The 22,895-nt window shown below is 47.1% G+C and overlaps 1 long non-coding RNA gene and 1 pseudogene across 1 annotated transcript; one reads left to right on the forward strand and one right to left on the reverse strand.

Annotated features, from left to right (window-relative positions):
* The window catches only part of LOC118381799 (F-actin-uncapping protein LRRC16A-like), a 279,527-nt pseudogene that overhangs the window by 58,730 nt on the left and 197,902 nt on the right, over positions 1 to 22,895 (reverse strand).
* On the forward strand, positions 11,081 to 11,578 carry LOC127928779 (uncharacterized). The gene is made up of 3 exons (XR_008132181.1): positions 11,081 to 11,159; positions 11,227 to 11,415; positions 11,494 to 11,578. It is a non-coding gene; the product is annotated as an uncharacterized LOC127928779 (long non-coding RNA).

Below are 22,895 nucleotides of genomic sequence, written 5' to 3' on the forward strand. Positions count from 1 at the left end.
CACTTCAACCTAAGACAAACTGAGACAGTCCTCTTCACCTTAGTTTGCTGTTGATCTGCAGGGCCTGGCCAGCATCTTAGCCCCCATGTCCCCATGGCGTTCCCACTGATATCCACCCTGGTCAGACTGGTGTTGCTGCCCAGAGCATTCAGCACAATGGTCAGGTCCGTCTTCAGCTTAGAGTCAGCCAGGGACAGAGATGTCAGGGGCTGCAGGGGGACAAGGGATACTCAATCATTCATTCAATAAATCAATGTATTTATATAGCCCTTTTTACATCAGCTGAGCTTTTACAGTAACCCAGCCTAAACCCTAACCATTTTACAGTAACCTCAGCCTAAACCCTAACCCTTTTACAGTAACCTAGCCTAAACCCTAACCCTTTTACAGTAACCCAGCCTAAACCCTAACCCTTTCACAGTAACCTCAGCCTAAACCCTAACCCTTTTACAGTAACCCAGCCTAAACCCTAACCATTTTACAGTAACCTCAGCCTAAACCCTAACCCTTTTACAGTAACCTAGCCTAAACCCTAACCCTTTTACAGTAACCTCAGCCTAAACCATAACCCTTTCACAGTAACCTCAGCCTAAACCATAACCATTTCACAGTAACCCAGCCTAAACCCTAACCCTTTACAGTAACTCAGCCTAAACCCTAACCCTTTTACAGTAACCTCAGCCTAAACCATAACCCGTTTACAGTAACCTCAGCCTAAACCCTAACCCTTTCACAGTAACCTCAGCCTAAACCCTAACCCTTTTACAGTAACCTAGCCTAAACCCTAACCCTTTTACAGTAACCTCAGCCTAAACCCTAACCCTTTCACAGTAACCCAGCCTAAACCCTAACCCTTTACAGTAACTCAGCCTAAACCCTAACCCTTTCACAGTAACCTCAGCCTAAACCCTAACCCTTTTACAGTAACCTCAGCCTAAACCCTAACCCTTTTACAGTAACCTCAGCCTAAACCCTTTTACAGTAACCCAGCCTAAACCCTAACCCTTTCACAGTAACCTCAGCCTAAACCCTAACCCTTTTACAGTAACCTCAGCCTAAACCCGAACCCTTTTACAGTAACCCAGCCTAAACCCTAACCCTTTTACAGTAACCCAGCCTAAACCCTAACCCTTTTACAGTAACCTCAGCCTAAACCCTAACCCTTTCACAGTAACCTCAGCCTAAACCCTTTTACAGTAACCTCAGCCTAACCCCTAACCCTTTTACAGTAACCCAGCCTAAACCCTAACCCTTTTACAGTAACCTCAGCCTAAACCCTTTTACAGTAACCCAGCCTAAACCCTTCTACAGTAACTCAGCCTAAGCCCTAACCCTTTCACAGTAACCCCAGCCTAAACCCTAACCCTTTTACAGTAACCTCAGCCTAAACCCTTTTACAGTAACCTCAGCCTAAACCCTTCTACCGTAACTCAGCCTAAACCCTTCTACAGTAACTCAGCCTAAACCCTAACCCTTTTACAGTAACCCAGCCTAAACCCTAAGAGCAAGCAGAAACAAAAGCACAGTGGCCAGGACAAACTAGAGAGGAACCAGTCTCAGAGGGGAGGCCTAAGAAGACTCAGTCTCCACAATGCTAATCTATGCTCCAATATGAAGAAAAAAAACTGTGAAAGTTATTCCTCTTGTTAGACTCGTTCTCTTTGATAGGCGTCTTGACGTTGAGCTCAGAAACAGTAAAACGTAAGAAAATATACATCACTTCAAAAAGCAACTACATTATTGGCCCGAATGTCATACCTTTTCACAGCTTGGCAGCTCTAGTCTTCATCACTTTGACTTGGATCTCATTAAACTACGTCCACAGACACAGCACCTCTCAGCAGGGAGATCAATTAACATAGGATCATTTTTTGCCTGACATTTCAGATTTCTGGGGGGATTTTCCTGGACATTATAAATGAAATGGGTGCCTCAGATATCCAAATGCAACGCCTACAACTGGGATGAAATGCAGACAGACTTAGAGGCACAGCGTAGAGGTCAAAGTCAACGTCAAGCCTTTAAAAACATCCCATCTCTGCTCAGCAGGGAGCTGCATGTAGATTGACTAGATTTGAAACCATTTTGTCCGTTTTGACTGACGACTAAAAGACCTTGACCAGGGAGATTATAGCCACAGTTCACACAGCTAACTGAAGAATAGCTTAGTATCCAGCTGGTTTGGTTGAGACGAGGGGAGACGGGGGGGGGAGACGGGGGGAAGGGGAGGGGGATGGGGGGAGGGGAGAGTGAGGGGAGACGAGGGAGGGGAGACGGGGGAGGGGGAGACGGGGAGAGTGAGACTAGGGAGACGAGGGAGGGGAGACGGGGGGAGGGGAGAGATGAGAGGGAGAGTGAGAGGGAGACGGGGGGAGGGGGAGACGGGGGGGAGGGGAGGGGAGATAGGGGAGACGAGGGAGGGGAGGGGGATGGGGGAGTGAGGGGAGAGTGAGACGAGGGGAGACGGGGAGGGGAGAGTGAGACGAGGGAGAAGGGGGGAGGGGAGAGTGAGACGACGGGGAGACGGGGGAGATTTTCATACATATCTGTTTTACCATTTAGAAATTAATGCAAATGAATAAGTATGAATAAGTATTTGGACATATGTTATTATAGTGTATAACATTTTGGTAAAAGTTTAGTGTTTGGTCCCATATTCTTAGCACACAATGACAACATCAAGCTTGTGACTCTACACACTATGTGGATGCATTTGTAGTTTGCTTTGGTTGTGCTTCAGATTAACTTTCAGAAATGAATGGTAATTTGAGTCACTTTTATTGTAAATAAGAATAGAATATGTTTCTGAACACTTATACATACATCTTTATTTAACTAGGCAAGTCAGTTTAGAACAAATTCTTATTTACAAGCCATATAAGCGAGCCTACGTGCCTTCAAAAATCCCCTGGCCAAACCGGGCTGACGCTCGGCCAGTGAAAATCTTTTGTGCGCTGCCCAATCACGGCATCCGGTTGTGATCCAAAACAGCCTGGATTTGAACCAGGGTGTCTGCCCAATCACGGCACTGAGATGCAGTGCCTTAGACCGCTGCACCAATCGGGAGCCCCATCCAATATATGTGAATACCTCCACGGTCATGGATAATCATGGTAGCGTCAGGTCTCTCATTCAGAAGACGGTGTGTGGGAGCAGAGCCATCTTTAAATTAGTTCTGTGTAAAATAATATTTTATCAGTGGAGGCTCCTCAGAGGAGGAAGGGGAGGACAATCCTCCTCACTGAATTTCATAAAAATGTAAATAGTGATACGCTAAAAAAGTTATTATTTTTTAGATAAAACTATGCTAAATATAATCACATCACCAAATAATTGATTAAAACACACTGTGTTGCAATGAAGGTGTACAGTAGCCTCAGAAGCACTCTGTAGGGTAGAACCATGGTGTAGCAGGAGGACAACTAGCTTCAACCCTCCTCTGGGTACATTGACTTCAATACAAAACCTAGGAGGCTCATGGTTCTTACCCCCTTCCATAGACTTACACATCAATTATGACAACTTCCGGAGGATGTCCTCCAACCTATCAGAGCTCTTGCAGCATGAACTGACATGTTGTCCACCCAATCAAAAGATCAGAGAATGAATCTAGTACTGAAAGCCTAAGTTACAGCTAGCTAGCACTGCAGTGCATAACATGATGAATCTAGTACTGAAAGCATAAGCTACAGCTAGCTAGCACTGCAGTGCATACCATGATGAATCTAGTACTGAAAGCATAAGCTACAGCTAGCTAGCACTGCAGTGCCGAACATGATGAATCTAGTACTGAAAGCATAAGCTACAGCTAGCTAGCACTGCAGTGCATTAAATGTGGCGAGTAGTTGACTCAAAGAGAAAGACAATAGTTTAACAGTTTTGAACAAACTTAATTTCTTCAAAACATATTTTTTCCCAGATTTAATGAGAAGCAAGAGAGAGAGAGAGAGTGAGAGAGAGAGATAGCTCTGTATATTTCGTAGTATATTTTTTCACTTTCACGTACTCAGCTAGCGTATGCAGCTAGCTAGTTTAGCCTACTCAAACACCCAGCTCAAACAGAGAGGGATGCTATGTTAGCTAGCTGGCTATGGTTATCCAACAGAGATTGATGCTATGTTAGCTAGCTGGCTATGGTTATCCAACAGAGAGGGATGCTATGTTAGCTAGCTGGCTATGGTTATCCAACAGAGAGGGATGCTATGTTAGCTAGCTGGCTATGGCTATCCAACAGAGAGGGATGCTATGTTAGCTAGCTGGCTATGGTTATCCAACACTGGAACTCTTCCAAGTCAAAGTAAACATTTTGTTTTATTAATTTATTGCTAAACTGCTTGCTGCTGACTGTACACTGTACTGTATGATTGTAGCGGGTTTACTAATGCGTTAGTTTGAGTACTTCTAGCCAACTATGACGGACAACAATGTATGCTGTGTGCAGCGGCTAGCGGTCATGATATGAAGGTTTAGCTTGGAAATGTTTTTTTTTTGTCTGGTCACACACAGCTGATGTGTTGTGCACTGAAGTCCACAAGCGAAGGGAGAAGTTGAGAGGAGAAGAGCAAGTAGATAGATGTAAGAAGGAATTATATATACAACGAGCTGCTTGTATGTGGCTGCTATGAAAGCGAACTGTGTTTGCGTGTGATCAGTGGTGTATTCATTGCGTTGAAAAACGTTTCTTAAACTAAAGCAAATGAAACAGGGATAAACATACCTGAATTTGTCCAATAGAAACTCTTGTTTGCAACTGTTGGACTAATGACTAAACCCTAGATCAGCTAGACGCAGGCAAGAGTGTTGCAGGCAGAATGTGTCACCTTGATTACTAAAATTTCTCTCTACCTGTGCACCTATGTTGTAAACTTTTATTCATAGTCTAGGTTGTATCAACATCATGATGGGTACAGGGAACATTACAGTATCATGTAGTAGCCTAAACCTATCCATGTTACATTGAGCTGGGTGAATGGAATATGAATGAGAATCATCCAATATGCTGTAATAGAAATAAGGCCATGTTAAAATAAATAAATCATCCTCCCTAATCTCAAACGGCACCAACCGTCACTGTAAAACATATACTTTTTTCCTGTATATTCTTATCCCATAAATCAGGGTTCGTACAGACAGTAGCAAGTCAGATTCAAGGACTTTCAAGTACTTTTTCAATAACTAATATTTATTTTCAAGGACGCAGTTGTAAATGAGAACTTGTTCTCAACTAGCCTACCTGGTTAAATAAAGGTGAAATAATATATATATATATGTTTTAAATATATTTGTAATTGTTCATATTATGCCATTGTTTCTAGTCGCCACCAGATGGCAGTATATTGCCACGACCTCATGAGAGAAAAAAAAAACGATCTTAGTATTCATCACTACCTTACAAGTTCTACTCAATAATACTTTGTTTCACTACTTGCTTACTACATACATGAGTGGTAAGTCAGGCCTGATGATGTTGTAATTTGAGTAGTGATGAGCAGAGTTGTAATATGAGTAGTGATGAGCAGAGTTGTAATATGAGTAGTGATGAGCAGAGTTGTAATTGTAATGAGCAGAGTTGTAATATGAGTAGCGATGAGCAGAGTTGTAATATGAGTAGCGATGAGCAGAGTTGTAATATGAGTAGTGATGAGCAGAGTTGTAATATGAGTAGTGATGAGCAGAGTTGTAATATGAGTAGTGATGAGCAGAGTTGTAATATGAGTAGTGATGAGCAGAGTTGTGAGCAGAGTTGTAATATGAGTATGATGAGTAGTGATGAGCAGAGTTGTAATATGAGTAGTGATGAGCAGAGTTGTTATAAGAGTAGCGATGAGCAGAGTTGTAATATGAGTAGTGATGAGCAGAGTTGTTATAAGAGTAGTGATGAGCAGAGTTGTTATAAGAGTAGTGATGAGCAGAGTTGTTATAAGAGTAGCGATGAGCAGAGTTGTAATATGAGTAGTGATGAGCAGAGTTGTTATAAGAGTAGCGATGAGCAGAGTTGTTATAAGAGTAGCGATGAGCAGAGTTGTTATAAGAGTAGCGATGAGCAGAGTTGTTATAAGAGTAGTGATGAGCAGAGTTGTAATATGAGTAGTGATGAGCAGAGTTGTAATATGAGTAGTGATGAGCAGAGTTGTAATATGAGTAGTGATGAGCAGAGTTGATGAGAGCATGAGCAGAGTTGTAATATGAGTAGTGATGAGCAGAGTTGTAATATGAGTAGTGATGAGCAGAGTTGTAATATGAGTAGTGATGAGCAGAGTTGTAATATGAGTAGTGATGAGCAGAGTTGTAATATGAGTAGTGATGAGCAGATGAGTTGTTATATGAGTAGTGATGAGCAGAGTTGTAATATGAGTAGTGATGAGCAGAGTTGTTATATGAGTAGTGATGAGCAGAGTTGTTATATGAGTAGTGATGAGCAGAGTTGTAATATGAGTAGCGATGAGCAGAGTTGTAATATGAGTAGTGATGAGCAGAGTTGTATATGATATGAGCAGAGTAGTGATGAGCAGAGTTGTAATATGAGTAGTGATGAGCAGAGTTGTAATATGAGTAGTGATGAGCAGAGTTGTAATATGAGTAGTGATGAGCAGAGTTGTAATATGAGTAGTGATGAGCAGAGTTGTAATATGAGTAGTGATGAGCAGAGTTGTAATATGAGTAGTGATGAGCAGAGTTGTAATATGAGTAGTGAATGAGTAGCGATGAGCAGAGTTGTTATATGAGTAGTGATGAGCAGAGTTGTAATATGAGTAGCGATGAGCAGAGTTGTAATATGAGTAGTGATAGTTGTTATAAGAGTAGTGATGAGCAGAGTTGTTATATGAGTAGCGATGAGCAGAGTTGTTATATGAGTAGTGATGAGCAGAGTTGTAATATGAGTAGTGATGAGCAGAGTTGTAATATGAGTAGTGATGAGCAGAGTTGTAATATGAGTAGTGATGAGCAGAGTTGTAATATGAGTAGTGATGAGCAGAGTTGTTATATGAGTAGTGATGAGCAGAGTTGTTATATGAGTAGTGATGAGCAGAGTTGTAATATGAGTAGCGATGAGCAGAGTTGTAATATGAGTAGCGATGAGCAGAGTTCTGGGACATGTCTACTGGTGAACACATGTCCCATTCACATTACTACACAATTCCAGCTTAATGACTGTGTTTTTATTGGACATTTGGGAATCTATTCCTTAATAGCTACAGAAAAGCATCTTGCTTCCGACCGGCAGCTTTAGTGTCACCGGTCGGGAGAACGGTCACCAGAACGAGGAGCACGGAATATCGCGGGCGCCACCATAAATGAGGCGATTGGCCCCCAAAAAAACTCTGGACGTTGTTGCAGAGAAATGTGACATAATGTCGACGTGTAAAGTATTGGTCCCATGTTTCATGAGCTGAAATAAAAGATCCCAGAAATGTTCCATACGCACAAATGTTCATATGTAATCATTTGCCCAGCATTTTAGCTATGGATGTGATGTTTTGGCGGCTCCTAATCAGTCAGTTCTGTACCTGGCTGAGTGGCAGTGTGTGTGGAATGAGCTCGCCTGGCAACCACAGCACCAAACACATGAGGAAATACAGCTTGGTTGTCTGCCTGGAAATTCATTCGCTTGACCAATCCATTTTTCTAATATTTTCCATTAAACATATATTTGATCCGTATCTGCTCTCCTCTCATTTTTAATTCAAGTACTTTTCAAGTACCGACGTGAGAAAATATCAGACTTTCAAGGTAATCCAGTACCTGAATGTCAGAGTGCTAAAATCAAGTACTTTAAGCACCTCACTCACCTTGTGAGAACCCTGATAAATGGATCAAATTGAGGGGGCACTTCAATGTCCCCTTCCAGACCTGCCCGTTTTCCCACACGTGTTGGGGCTGGAAGGGGACAACTCTGAGGAGGTAGACTACACTCAGTAGGGTCTAGGGATGCAACATTCCCACCCTACACATCATAGGAGAACCCTTTTTGGTTCCAGGTGGAACTCTTTTGGGTTCCATGTAGAACCCCTCTGTGGAAAGGGTTCTACCTGGAACCAAAAAGGGTTCTACATGGAACCAAAAATAATTATTTAAAAGGGTTCTCCTAGGGGGACAGCCGAAGAACCCTTTTCGGTTCTAGATAGCACCTTTTTTCCCCCAAGAGTGTACGGGCCCTGGTCAAAAGTAGTGCACTATAAAGGGAATAGGGATTTGGGATGCAACCAAAACACCAGGACATTTCCTGTCTTTCTCTATGGTTCTATCTGTGTAGGCACACAGAATACTACGATTATGTAACAGTCAAAACACCAGGACATTTCCTGTCTTTCTCTATGGTTCTATCTGTGTAGGCACACAGAATACTACGATTATGTAACAGTCAAAACACCAGGACATTTCCTGTCTTTCTCTATGGTTCTATCTGTGTAGGCACACAGAATACTACGATTATGTAACAGTCATTGAAATGAAACTTCCTGATTTCTATGGTTCTATCTCTATAATAAGAAATCAAAGCCGCCTCCCACCAACATGTCATTCTGTGTGTTGTGTTTGGGTGCAGTCGTCTGAACGAGGCCTGTGGGGAAGTACAGACCGGTTGTTGTTCTATCTGAACACAGAAAGACGATTATGTAACAGTCAGAAATCACTGGTTTTCTTTCCTTTCCTGTTTTCTCTCGCCTCACTGGAGACATACTGATTCTTTCTGTTTCTCCTCCTTGTACTGTCTGGCACTGGGATCTGTCTGGCTGTCTGGCACTGAGATCTGTCTGGCACTGAGATCTGTTTCTCCACCTCGTACTGTCTGGCACTGGGATCTGTTTCTCCTCCTCGTCCCACCAACATGTCATTGTGTGTGTTGTGTTTGGCACTGGGACCTGTCTGGCTGTCTGGCACTGGGATCTGTTTCTCCTCCTCGTACTGTCTGGCACTGGGATCTGTCTGGCTGTCTGGCGCTGGGATCTGTCTGGCACTGGGATCTGTCTGGCACTGAGATCTGTTTCTCCTCCTCATACTGTCTGGCACTGGGATCTGTCTGGCACTGAGATCTGTTTCTCCTCCTCATACTGTCTGGCACTGGGATCTGTCTGGCACTGGGATCTGTTTCTCCTCCTCGTACTGTCTGGCACTGGGATCTGTTTCTCCTCCTCATACTGTCTGGCACTGGGATCTGTCTGGCACTGGGATCTGTTTCTCCTCCTCGTACTGTCTGGCACTGGGATCTGTTTCTCCTCCTCGTACTGTCTGGCACTGGGATCTGTTTCTCCTCCTCGTACTGTCTGGCACTGGGATCTGTTTCTCCTCCTCATACTGTCTGGCACTGGGATCTGTTTCTCCTCCTCGTACTGTCTGGCACTGGGATCTGTTTCTCCTCCTGGGATCTGTCTGGCACTGGGATCTGTTTCTCCTCCTCATACTGATCTGGCACTGGATCTGTCTGGCACTGTTTCTCCACTGGTACTGTCTGGCACTGGGATCTGTTTCTCCTCCTCATACTGTCTGGCACTGGGATCTGTTTCTCCTCCTCATACTGTCTGGCACTGGGATCTGTCTGGCACTGGGATCTTTCTCCTCCTCGTACTGTCTGGCACTGGGATCTGTCTGGCACTGGGATCTGTTTCTCCTCCTCATACTGTCTGGCACTGGGATCTGTCTGGCACTGGGATCTGTTTCTCCTCCTCATACTGTCTGGCACTGGGATCTGTCTGGCACTGGGATCTGTCTGGCACTGGGATCTGTTTCTCCTCCTCATACTGTCTGGCACTGGGATCTGTCTGGCACTGGGATCTGTTTCTCCTCCTCATACTGTCTGGCACTGGGATCTGTCTGGCACTGGGATCTGTTTCTCCTCCTCATACTGTCTGGCACTGGGATCTGTCTGGCACTGGGATCTGTTTCTCCTCCTCGTACTGTCTGGCACTGGGATCTGTTTCTCCTCCTCATACTGTCTGGCACTGGGATCTGTTTCTCCTCCTCATACTGTCTGGCACTGGGATCTGTCTGGCACTGGGATCTGTTTCTCCTCCTCGTACTGTCTGGCACTGGGATCTGTTTCTCCTCCTCATACTGTCTGGCACTGGGATCTGTTTCTCCTCCTCATACTGTCTGGCACTGGGATCTGTCTGGCACTGGGATCTGTTTCTCCTCCTCGTACTGTCTGGCACTGGGATCTGTCTGGCACTGGGATCTGTTTCTCCTCCTCATACTGTCTGGCACTGGGATCTGTCTGGCACTGGGATCTGTTTCTCCTCCTCATACTGTCTGGCACTGGGATCTGTTTCTCCTCCTCATACTGTCTGGCACTGGGATCTGTCTGGCACTGGGATGTGTTTCTCCTCCTCATACTGTCTGGCACTGGGATCTGTTTCTCCTCCTCATACTGTCTGGCACTGGGATCTGTCTGGCACTGGGATCAGTTTCTCCTCATACTGTCTGGCACTGGGATCTGTCTCTGTTTCTCCTCCTCGTACTGTCTGGCACTGGGATCTGTCTGGCACTGGGATCTGTTTTCCTCCTCATACTTTTTGGCACTGGGATCTGTCTGGCACTGGGATCTGTTTCTCCTCCTCATACTCTGTCTGGCAGTGGGATCTGTTTTTCTCCTCCTCATACTGTCTGGCACTGGGATCAGTTTCTCCTCCTCATACTGTCTGGCACTGGGATCTGTTTCTCCTCCTCATATTGTCTTGGCACTGGGATCTGTTTCTCCTCCTCATATTGTCTTGGCACTGGGATCTGTTTCTCCTCCTCATACTGTCTGGCACTGGGATCAGTTTCTCCTCCTCATACTGTCTGGCAGTGGGATCTGTTTCTCCTCCTCGTACTGTCTGGCACTGGGATCTGTTTCTCCTCCTCATATTGTCTTGGCACTGGGATCTGTTTCTCCTCCTCATACTGTCTGGCACTGGGAGCCAGAGAGGAGATAATATCAGAGCGATATCACACACCCTAAACCATCTCAGCCCAGTCTGCCAAGAAGCCAAGCCAGATGTCTCTATGTGGACCTGTACCCTGACATGTCATGCAGTAATATACATTCAGAGAGGTTACATCCCTCACTCTGCGCTCCACAGCATCAGAGGTTACATCCTTCAGAGGTTACATCCCTCACTCTGCCCTCCACAGCATTCAGAGAGGTTACATCCCTCACTCTGCCCTCCACAGCATTCAGAGAGGTTACATCCCTCACTCTGCCCTCCACAGCACAGGTTACATCCCTCACTCTTACCACAGCATTCAGAGGTTACATCCCTCACTCTGCCCTCCACAGCATTCAGAGAGGTTACATCCCTCACTCTGCCCTCCACAGCATTCAGAGAGGTTACATCCCTCACTCTGCCCTCCACAGCATTCAGAGGTTACATCCCTCACTCTGCCCTCCACAGCATTCAGAGGTTACATCCCTCACTCTGCCCTCCACAGCATTCAGAGGTTACATCCCTCACTCTGCCCTCCACAGTATTCAGAGAGGTTACATCCCTCACTCTGCCCTCCACAGCATTCAGAGAGGTTACATCCCTCACTCTGCCCTCCACAGCATTCAGAGAGGTTACATCCCTCACTCTGCCCTCCACAGCATTCAGAGGTTACATCCCTCACTCTGCCCTCCACAGCATTCAGAGAGGTTACATCCCTCACTCTGCCCTCCCACAGCATGCCCTCAGAGAGGTTACATCCCTCACTCTGCCCTCCACAGCATTCAGAGAGGTTACATCCCTCACTCTGCCCTCCACAGCATTCAGAGAGGTTACATCCCTCACTCTGCCCTCCACAGCATTCAGAGAGGTTACCCCCACTACCAACCCCCCTCTCCCTCCACCCCAGACACAGTGATTCTACCCCACCAACACCACTACCAACCCCCCTCTCCCTCCACCCCAGACACAGTGATCTCCCCTCCACACCCCACCACTACCAACCCCCTCTCCCTCCACCCCAGACACAGTGATTCTACCCCACCCCTACCAACCCCCTCTCCCTCCACCCCAGACACAGTGATTCTACCCCCCACCCCTACCAACCCCCTCTCCCTCCACCCCAGACACAGTGATTCTACCCCCCACACCCTACCAACCCTCTCCCTCCCTCCACCCCAGACACAGTGATTCTTCCCTCACTCTGCCCTCCCCCCACCCCTACCAACCCCCCTCTCCCTCCACCCCAGACACAGTGATTCTACCCCACCCCTACCAACCCCCCTCTCCCTCCACCCCAGACACAGTGACGGAGCAGAGATCCAGAATAACACCATCCCCTGTAGTCAGAGCAGCCCAGGCTGAGGGAGGGTTGACAGGGATAATACCCAGAGGAAGGCTGTGATTTACTGTAATATGAACAGAAATGATCCAGAGAATGATGAAACATGCTGTAATGTATTTATTAAACCCTTATTTAAAGGACCAGTGCAGTCACACATGTGATTTTCCTGTGTTTTATATATATTGCCATACTATGAGGTCGGAATAATACTGTGAAATTGTGAAAATTGTGATAAAGGCATGTTAGTGTAAGAGCTGTTTGAACAGACAGTCTGTTTTCATGACATTCAACTCATACTGATGGAAAACTCACCGATTCCTCTTCCTGAATCATATGAACCAGATTGTCCAGGACAGGGGCCAGATTTCTGAGAAACAAAGACAACCGGTAATGAGGTTTATAAAGACTAAAAACAATGACAATATGGAGACACAATGGTGTGTAACCGTATGTGTGTTTGATAAGGGAGGTGTTGTGTGTTTGTTAAGGGATGTGTTGTGTGTTTGATAAGGGATGTGTGTTTGTTAAGGGAGAGTGTTGTGTGTTTGTTAAGGGAGGGTTGTGTGTTTGTTAAGGGATGTGTGTTTGTTAAGGGATGTGTTGTGTGTTAAGGATGTGATTGTGTGTTTGTTAAGGGATGTATTTGTGTGTTAAGATGGTTGTGATTTGTTAAGGGATGTGTTGTGTGTTTGTTAAGGGAGGTGTTGTGTGTTAAGGGTGTTTGTGAAAATTGTTTGTTAAAGGGATGTGTTGTGTGTTTGTTAAGGGAGGTGTTGTATGTTAAGGGATGTAAGGGATGTGTGTGTGTTAAGGGATGTGTTGTGTGTTAAGGGATGTGTTGTGTGTTAAGGGATGTGTGTTTGTTAAGGGATGTTAAGGGATGTGTTGTTTGTTAAGGGATGTGTTGTATGTTAAGGGATGTGTTGTATGTTAAGGGATGTGTGTGTGTTAAGGGATGTGTGTGTTTGTTAAGGGATGTGTTGTGTGTTTGTTAAGGGATGTGTGTGTTTGTTAAGGGATGTGTTGTGTGTTTGTTAAGGGATGTGTGTTTGTTAAGGGATGTGTTTGTGTTTGTTAAGGGATGTGTGTTTGTTAAGGGATGTGTTGTGTGTTTGTTAAGGGATGTGTTGTGTGTATGTTAAGGGATGTGTTGTGTGTTAAGGGATGTTGTGTGTTAAGGGATGTGTTGTGTGTTAAGGGATGTGTTGTGTGTGTTAAGGGATGTGTTGTGTGTTAAGGGATGTGTTGTGTGTTAAGGGATGTGTTGTGTGTTAAGGGATGTGTGTGTGTTTGTTAAGGGATGTGTTGTGTGTTAAGGATGATGTGTGTTTGTTAAGGGATGTGTGTGTGTTTGTTAAGGGATGTGTGTTATGTTAAGGGATGTGTGTGTGTGTTAAGGGATGTGTTTGTTAAGGGATGTGTTGTGTGTTAAGGGATGTGTTGTTTGTTAAGGGATGTGTGTTTGTTAAGGGATGTGTGTTGTTTGTTAAGGGATGTGTGTTTGTTAAGGGATGTGTTGTGTGTTTGTTAAGGGATGTGTTGTGTGTTTGTTAAGGGATGTGTGTTTGTTAAGGGATGTTGATGTGTTTGTTAAGGGATGTGTGTTGTTTGTTAAGGGATGTGTTGTGTTTGTTAAGGGATGTGTTGTATGTTAAGGGATGTGTTGTATGTTAAGGGATGTGTGTGTGTTAAGGGATGTGTGTGTGTTTGTTAAGGGATGTGTGTGTGTGTTAAGGGATGTGTTGTGTGTTGTTAGGGATGTGTTGTATGTTAAGGGATGTGTGTTGTATGTTAAGGGATGTGTTGTGTGTTTGTTAAGGGATGTGTTTGTTAAGGGATGTGTTGTTTGTTAAGGGATGTGTTGTTGTTAAGGGATGTGTTGTGTTGTGTGTTAAGGGAGGTGTTGTTTGTTAAGGGATGTGTTGTGTGTTAAGGGATGTGTTGTATGTTAAGGGATGTGTTGTTTGTTAAGGGATGGTGTGTGTTTGTTAAGGGATGTGTTGTGTGTTAAGGGATGTGTTGTGTGTTTGTGTTGTTTGTTAAGGGATGTGTTGTGTGTTAAGGGATTTGTGTTAAGGGATGTGTGTTGTTTGTTAAGGGATGTGTTGTTTGTTAAGGGATGTGTGTTAAGGGATATGAGGGATGTGTTGTATGTTAAGGGATGTGTTGTTTGTTAAGGGATGTGTTGTGTGTTAAGGATGTGTTGTATGTTAAGGGAGTTGTGTTGTTTGTTAAGGAGGTGTTGTTTGTTAAGGGATGTGTTGTGTGTTAAGGGATGTGTTGTATGTTAAGGGATGTGTTGTGTGTTAAGGGATGTGTTGTTTGTTAAGGGATGTGTTGTGTGTTTGTTAAGGGATGTGTTGTGTGTTTGTTAAGGGATGTGTTGTATGTTAAGGGAGGTGTTGTATGTTAAGGGATGTGTGTTTGTTAAGGGATGTGTTGTGTGTTTGTTAAGGGATGTGTTGTATGTTAAGGGAGGTGTTGTATGTTAAGGGATGTGTGTTTGTTAAGGGATGTGTTGTGTGTTTGTTAAGGGATGTGTTGTATGTTAAGGGATGTGTTGTTTGTTAAGGGATGTGTTGTGTGTTTGTTAAGGGATGTGTTGTATGTTAAGGGATGTGTGTGTGTTAAGGGATGTGTTGTGTGTTTGTTAAGGGATGTGTTGTTTGTTAAGGGATGTGTTGTTTGTTAAGGGATGTGTGTTTGTTAAGGGATGTGTTGTGTGTTTGTTAAGGGATGTGTTGTGTGTTTGTTAAGGGATGTGTTGTGTGTTTGTTAAGGGATGTGTTGTGTGTTTGTTAAGGGATGTGTTGTGTGTTTGTTAAGGGATGTGTTGTTTGTTAAGGGATGTGTTGTGTGTTTGTTAAGGGATGTGTGTTTGTTAAGGGATGTGTTGTGTGTTTGTTAAGGGATGTGTTGTGTGTTAAGGGATGTGTTTGTGTTTGTTAAGGGATGTGTGTTTGTTAAGGGATGTGTGTGTGTTTGTTAAGGGATGTGTTGTGTGTTAAGGGATGTGTGTTTGTTAAGGGATGTGTTGTGTGTTTGTTAAGGGATGTGTTGTGTGTTTGTTAAGGGAGGTGTTGTGTGTTTGTTAAGGGAGGTGTTGTGTGTTTGTTAAGGGATGTGTTGTGTGTTTGTTAAGGGATGTGTTGTGTGTTTGTTAAGGGATGTGTTGTGTGTTTGTTAAGGGATGTGTTGTGTGTTTGTTAAGGGATGTGTTGTGTGTTTGTTAAGGGATGTGTTGTGTGTTTGTTAAGGGATGTGTTGTGTGTTTGTTAAGGGATGTGTTGTGTGTTTGTTAAGGGATGTGTTGTGTGTTTGTTAAGGGATGTGTTGTGTGTTAAGGGATGTGTGTTTGTTAAGGGATGTGTTTGTGTTTGTTAAGGGATGTGTTGTTTGTTAAGGGATGTGTTGTGTGTTTGTTAAGGGATGTGTTGTGTGTTTGTTAAGGGATGTGTTGTGTGTTAAGGGATGTGATGTGTGTTTGTTAAGGGATGTGTTGTGTTTGTTAAGGGATGTGTTGTGTCTGTGTTAAGGGATGTGTTGTGTGTTTGTTAAGGGATGTGTTAAGGGATGTGTTTGTTAAGGGATGTGTTGTGTGTTTGTTAAGGGATGTGTGTTTGTTAAGGGATGTGTTGTGTGTTTGTTAAGGGATGTGTTGTGTGTTTGTTAAGGGATGTGTGTTTGTTAAGGGATGTGTTGTGTGTTTGTTAAGGGATGTGTTGTGTGTTTGTTAAGGGATGTGTTGTGTGTTTGTTAAGGGATGTGTTGTGTGTTTGTTAAGGGATGTGTTGTGTGTTTGTTAAGGGATGTGTTGTGTGTTTGTTAAGGGATGTGTTGTGTGTTTGTTAAGGGATGTGTTGTTTGTTAAGGGAGGTGTTGTGTGTTTGTTAAGGGATGTGTTGTGTGTTTGTTAAGGGATGTGTGTTTGTTAAGGGATGTGTTGTGTGTTTGTTAAGGGATGTGTTGTGTGTATGTCAAGGGATGTGTGTGTGTGTTAAGGGATGTGTTGTGTGTTTGTTAAGGGATGTGTTGTGTGTTTGTTAAGGGATGTGTTGTGTGTTTGTTAAGGGATGTGTGTTTGTTAAGGGATGTGTGTGTGTTTGTTAAGGGATGTGTTGTGTGTTTGTTAAGGGATGTGTGTTTGTTAAGGGATGTGTTGTGTGTTTGTTAAGGGATGTGTTGTGTGTTTGTTAAGGGATGTGTGTTTGTTAAGGGATGTGTTGTGTGTGTTAAGGGATGTGTTGTGTGTTTGATAAGGGATGTGTTGTGTGTTTGATAAGGGATGTGTTGTTGTTAAGGGAGGTGTTGTGTGTTTGTTAAGGGATGTGTTGTGTGTTTGTTAAGGGATGTGTTGTGTGTTTGTTAAGGGATGTGTGTTTGTTAAGGGATGTGTTGTGTGTTTGTTAAGGGATGTGTGTTTGTTAAGGGATGTGTTGTGTGTTTGTTAAGGGATGTGTTGTGTGTTTGTTAAGGGAGGTGTTGTGTGTTTGTTAAGGGATGTGTTGTGTGTTTGTTAAGGGATGTGTTGTGTGTGTTAAGGGATGTGTTGTGTGTTTGTTAAGGGAGGTGTTGTGTGTTTGTTAAGGGATGTGTTGTGTGTTTGTTAAGGGATGTGTTGTGTTTGTTAAGGGATGTGTTGTGTGTTTGTTAAGGGATGTGTTGTGTGTTTGTTAAGGGATGTGTTGTGTGTTTGTTAAGGGATGTGTTGTGTGTTTGTTAAGGGATGTGTGTTTGTTAAGGGATGTGTTGTGTGTGTTAAGGGAGGTGTTGTGTGTTTGTTAAGGGATGTGTTGTGTGTTTGTTAAGGGATGTGTTGTGTGTTTGATAAGGGAGGTGTTGTGTGTTTGTTAAGGATAGGTGTTGTGTGTTTGTTAAGGGATGTGTTGTGTGTTTGTTAAGGGATGTGTTGTGTGTTTGTTAAGGGATGTGTTGTTGTTAAGGGATGTGTTGTGTGTTTGTTAAGGGATGTGTTGTGTGTTTGTTAAGGATGTGTTGTGTGTTTGTTAAGGGATGTGTTGTGTGTGTTAAGGGATGTGTGTGTGTTTGATAAGGGATGTGTTGTGTGTTTGTTAAGGGATGTGTGTTTGTTAAGGGATGTGTTGTGTGTTTGTTAAGGAATGTGTGTTTGTTAAGGGATGTGTTGTGTGTGTTAAGGGATGTGTTGTGTGTTTGTTAAGGGATGTGTTGTGTGTTTGTTAAGGAGGTGTTGTGTGTTTGTTAAGGGATGTGATGTGTGTTTGTTAAGGGATGTGTGTTTGTTAAGGGATGTGTTGTGTGTTTGTTAAGGAGGTGTTGTGTGTTTGTTAAGGGATGTGTTGTGTGTTTGTTAAGGGATGTGTTGTGTGTTTGTTAAGGGATGTGTGTTTGTTAAGGGATGTGTTGTGTGTTTGTTAAGGAGGTGTTGTGTGTTTGTTAAGGGATGTGTTGTGTGTTTGTTAAGGGATGTGTTGTGTGTTTGTTAAGGGATGTGTTGTGTGTTTGTTAAGGGATGTGTTGTGTGTTAAGGGATGTGTTGTGTGTTTGTTAAGGGATGTGTTGTGTGTTTGTTAAGGTAGGTGTTGTGTGTTTGTTAAGGGAGGTGTTGTGTGTTTGTTAAGGGAGGTGTTGTATGTTTGTTAAGGGATGTGTGTGTGTGTGTTAAGGGATGTGTTGTGTGTGTGTTAAGGGGTGTTGTGTGTTTGTTAAGGGAGGTGTTGTGTGTTTGTTAAGGGATGTGTTGTGTGTTTGTTAAGGGATGTGTTGTGTGTTTGTTAAGGGATGTGTTGTGTGTTTGTTAAGGGATGTGTTGTGTGTTTGTTAAGGGAGGTGTTGTGTGTTTGTTAAGGGATGTGTTGTGTGTTTGTTAAGGGATGTGTTGTGTGTTTGTTAAGGGATGTGTTGTGTGTTTGTTAAGGGAGGTGTTGTGTGTTTGTTAAGGGAGGTGTTGTGTGTTTGTTAAGGGATGTGTTGTGTGTTTGTTAAGGGATGTGTTGTGTGTTTGTTAAGGGATGTGTTGTGTGTTTGTTAAGGGATGTGTTGTGTGTTTGTTAAGGGATGTGTTGTGTGTTTGTTAAGGGATGTGATGTGTGTTTGTTAAGGGATGTGTTGTGTGTTTGTTAAGGGATGTGTTGTGTGTTTGTTAAGGGATGTGTTGTGTGTTTGATAAGGGATGTGTTGTGTGTTTGATAAGGGATGTGTTGTGTGTTTGTTAAGGGATGTGTTGTGTGTTTGTTAAGGGAGGTGTTGTGTGTTTGTTAAGGGATGTGTTGTGTGTTTGTTAAGGGATGTGTTGTGTGTTTGTTAAGGGATGTGTTGTGTGTTTTTTAAGGGATGTGTTGTGTGTTTGTTAAGGGATGTGTTGTGTGTTTGTTAAGGGATGTGTTGTGTGTTTGTTAAGGGAGGTGTTGTGTGTATGTTAAGGGATGTGTTGTGTGTTTGTTAAGGGATGTGTTGTGTGTTTGTTAAGGGATGTGATGTGTTTTGTTAAGGGATGTGATGTGTTTGTTAAGGGATGTGTTGTGTGTTTGTTAAGGGATGTGTTGTGTGTTTGTTAAGGGAGGTGTTGTGTGTTTGTTAAGGGATGTGTTGTGTGTTTGTTAAGGGATGTGTTGTGTGTTTGTTAAGGGATGTGTTGTGTGTTTGTTAAGGGATGTGTTGTGTGTTTGTTAAGGGATGTGTGTGTGTGTTAAGGGATGTGTTGTGTGTTTTTAAGGGATGTGTTGTGTGTTTTTAAGGGATGTGTTGTGTGTTTGTTAAGGGATGTGTTGTGTGTTTGTTAAGGGATGTGTTGTGTGTTTGTTAAGGGATGTGTTGTGTGTTTTTAAGGGATGTGTGTTTGTTAAGGGATGTGTTGTGTGTTTGTTAAGGGAGGTGTTGTGTGTTTGTTAAGGGATGTGTTGTGTGTTTTTAAGGGATGTGTGTTTGTTAAGGGATGTGTTGTGTGTTTGTTAAGGGATGTGTTGTGTGTTTGTTAAGGGATGTGTTGTGTGTTTGTTAAGGGATGTGTTGTGTGTTTGTTAAGGGAGGTGTTGTGTGTTTGTTAAGGGATGTGTTGTGTGTTTGTTAAGGGATGTGTTGTGTGTTTGTTAAGGGATGTGATGTTTGTTAAGGGATGTGTTGTGTGTTTGTTAAGGGATGTGTTGTGTGTTTGTTAAGGGATGTGTTGTGTGTTTGTTAAGGGAGGTGTTGTGTGTTTGTTAAGGGATGTGTTGTTTGTTAAGGGATGTGTTGTGTGTTTGTTAAGGGATGTGTTGTGTGAATGCTTCAGTCTCCAGCCAGACAGTAAGGATGTTGGTCCTGACCCAGCCCTCCCCCAGTCCTGACCCAGCCCTCCCCCAGTGCTGACCCAGCCCTCCCCCAGTGCTGACCCAGCCCTCCCCCAGTGCTGACCCAGCCCTCCCCCAGTGCTGACCCAGCCCTCCCCCAGTGCTGACCCAGCCCTCCCCCAGTGCTGACCCAGCCCTCCCCCAGTGCTGACCCAGCCCTCCCCCAGTGCTGACCCAGCCTCCCCCCAGTCCTGACCCAGCCCTCCCCCAGTGCTGACCCAGCCCTCCCCAGCCCTGACCCAGTGCTGACCCAGCCCTCCCCAGTGCTGACCCAGCCCTCCCCAGTCCTGACCCAGCCCTCCCCCAGTCCTCCCCCAGTGCTGACCCAGCCCTCACCCAGTGCTGACCCAGCCCTCCCCCAGTCCTCACCCAGCCCTCCCCCAGTGCTGACCCAGCCCTCCCCAGCCCTCCCCAGTGCTGACCCAGCCCTCCCCCAGTGCTGACCCAGCCCTCCCCCAGTGCTGACCCAGCCCTCCCCCAGTGCTGACCCAGCCCTCCCCCAGTCCTGACCCAGCCCTCCCCCAGTCCTGACCCAGCCCTCCCCCAGTGCTGACCCAGCCCTCCCCCAGTACTGACCCAGCCCTCCCCAGCCCTGACCCAGTGCTGACCCAGCCCTCCCCAGTGCTGACCCAGCCCTCCCCAGCCCTGACCCAGTGCTGACCCAGCCCTCCCCCAGTGCTGACCCAGCCCTCCCCGAGTCCTGACCCAGCCTGCCCCCAGTGCTGACCCAGCCCTCCCCCAGTGCTGACCCAGCCCTCCCCAGTGCTGACCCAGCCCTCCCCAGTGCTGACCCAGCCCTCCCCCAGTGCTGACCCAGCCCTCCCCCAGTGCTGACCCAGCCCTCCCCCAGTGCTGACCCAGCCCTCCCCAGCCCTGACCCAGTGCTGACCCAGCCCTCCCCCAGTGCTGACCCAGCCCTCCCCGAGTCCTGACCCAGCCTGCCCCCAGTGCTGACCCAGCCCTCCCCCAGTGCTGACCCAGCCCTCCCCAGTCCTGACCCAGCCCTCCCCAGTCCTGACTCAGCCCTCCCCAGTGCTGACCCAGCCCTCCCCCAGTGCTGATTCAGCCCTCCCCAGTCCTGACCCAGCCCTCCCCCAGTCCTGACACAGCCCTCCCCCAGTGCTGACTCAGCCCTCCCCCAGTGCTGACTCAGCACTCCCCCAGTGCTGACCCAGCCCTCCCCAGTGCTGACCCAGCCCTCCCCAGTCCTGACCCAGCCCTCCCCCAGTCCTGACTCAGCCCTGACTCAGCCCTCCCCCAGTCCTGACTCAGCCCTCCCCCAGTCCTGACTCAGCCCTCCCCCAGTCCTGACTCAGCCCTCCCCCAGTGCTGACTCAGCCCTCCCCAGTGCTGACTCAGCACTGCCCCAGTGCTGACCCAGCCCTCCCCCAGTGCTGACCCAGCCCTCCCCAGTCCTGACCCAGCCCTCCCCCAGTCCTGACTCAGCCCTCCCCAGTGCTGACCCAGCCCTCCCCCAGTCCTGACCCAGCCCTCCCCCAGTGCTGACCCAGCCCTCCCCAGTCCTGACCCAGCCCTCCCCCAGTCCTGACTCAGCCCTCCCCCAGTGCTGACCCAGCCCTCCCCCAGTCCTGACACAGCCCTCCCCCAGTGCTGACTCAGCCCTCCCCCAGTGCTGACTCAGCCCTCCCCCAGTGCTGACCCAGCCCTCACCCAGTGCTGACCCAGCCCTCCCCCAGTGCTGACCCAGCCCTCCCCCAGTGCTGACCCAGCCCTCCCCCAGTCCTGACCCAGCCCTCCCCCAGTCCTGACCCAGCCTCCCCCCAGTCCTGACCCAGCCCTCCCCCAGTGCCGACCCAGCCCTCCCCCAGTCCTGACCCAGCCCTCCCCAGCCCTGACCCAGTGCTGACCCAGCCCTCCCCCAGTGCTGACCCAGCCCTCCCCAGTCCTGACCCAGCCCTCCCCCAGTCCTGACTCAGCCCTCCCCCAGTGCTGACCCAGCCCTCCCCAGTCCTGACCCAGCCCTCCCCAGTCCTGACTCAGCCCTCCCCAGTGCTGACCCAGCCCTCCCCAGTCCTGACCCAGCCCTCCCCAGTCCTGACCCAGCCCTCCCCCAGTCCTGACTCAGCCCTCCCCCAGTGCTGACCCAGCCCTCCCCCAGTGCTGACTCAGCCCTCCCCCAGTGCTGACCCAGCCCTCCCCAGTGCTGACCCAGCCCTCCCCCAGTGCTGACCAAGCCCTCCCCCAGTGCTGACTCAGCCCTCCCCCAGTGCTGACTCAGCCCTCCCCCAGTGCTGACCCAGCCCTCCCCCAGTGCTGACCCAGCCCTCCCCCAGTGCTGACCCAGCCCTCCCCAGTCCCGACCCAGCCCTCCCCTAGTCCTGACTCAGCCCTCCCCCAGTGCTGACCCAGCCCTCCCCCAGTCCTGACTCAGCCCTCCCCCAGTGCTGACCCAGCCCTCCCCCAGTGCTGACCCAGCCCTCCCCAGTCCTGACCCAGCCCTCCCCTAGTCCTGACTCAGCCCTCCCCAGTCCTGACCCAGCCCTCCCCTAGTCCTGACTCAGCCCTCCCCCAGTGCTGACCCAGCCCTCCCCCAGTCCTGACTCAGCCCTCCCCCAGTGCTGACCCAGCCCTCCCCAGCCCTCCCCCAGTGCTGACCCAGCCCTCCCCAGCCCTCCCCCAGTGCTGACCCACCCCTCCCCCAGTGCTGACCCAGCCCTCCCCAGCCCTCCCCCAGTGCTGACCCAGCCCTCCCCAGTGCTGACCCAGCCCTCCCCCAATGCTGACCCAGCCCTCCCCCAGTGCTGACCCAGCCCTCCCCAGCCCCCCCAGTGCTGACTCAGCCCTCCCCCAGTGCTGACCCAGCCCGCCCCCCATCGTACTTGGACTTGATGTTGTTGAAGTTCTTCCCAGTGAGAGGTGTCGGATGGATCGGTTCTTGGCCAGCCACACCAGCAGAGTGGACAGGTCAGAGTCCAGACCTGGAGGAAACACAAACCAATCATCTAAAAAGGCATTCTGGGAGCCAAAGCAGTAACACCCGATTCACCCAATCATCTAAAAAGGCATTCTGGGAGCCAAAGCAGTGACACACCTGATTCACCAAATCAGCTAATCACAGTCTTTAAATAAATCATTATATTAGTCGAGTCAGCTGCACTACTGGGTTGGTTGGGCTGGAGGAAAAGCCTACAGCCAGACACCCACACAACCCTATATACCCAGCCACCCACACAACTACACCCAGTCACCCACACAACTACACCCAGCCACCCACACAACCCTATATACCCAGCCACCCACACAACCCTATATACCCAGCCACCCACACAACCCTATATACCCAGCCACCCACACAACCCTATATACCCAGCCACCCACACAACT

Source organism: Oncorhynchus keta, unplaced genomic scaffold (assembly GCF_023373465.1).
Source record: "Oncorhynchus keta strain PuntledgeMale-10-30-2019 unplaced genomic scaffold, Oket_V2 Un_scaffold_3956_pilon_pilon, whole genome shotgun sequence".
Taxonomy (NCBI): domain Eukaryota; kingdom Metazoa; phylum Chordata; class Actinopteri; order Salmoniformes; family Salmonidae; genus Oncorhynchus; species Oncorhynchus keta.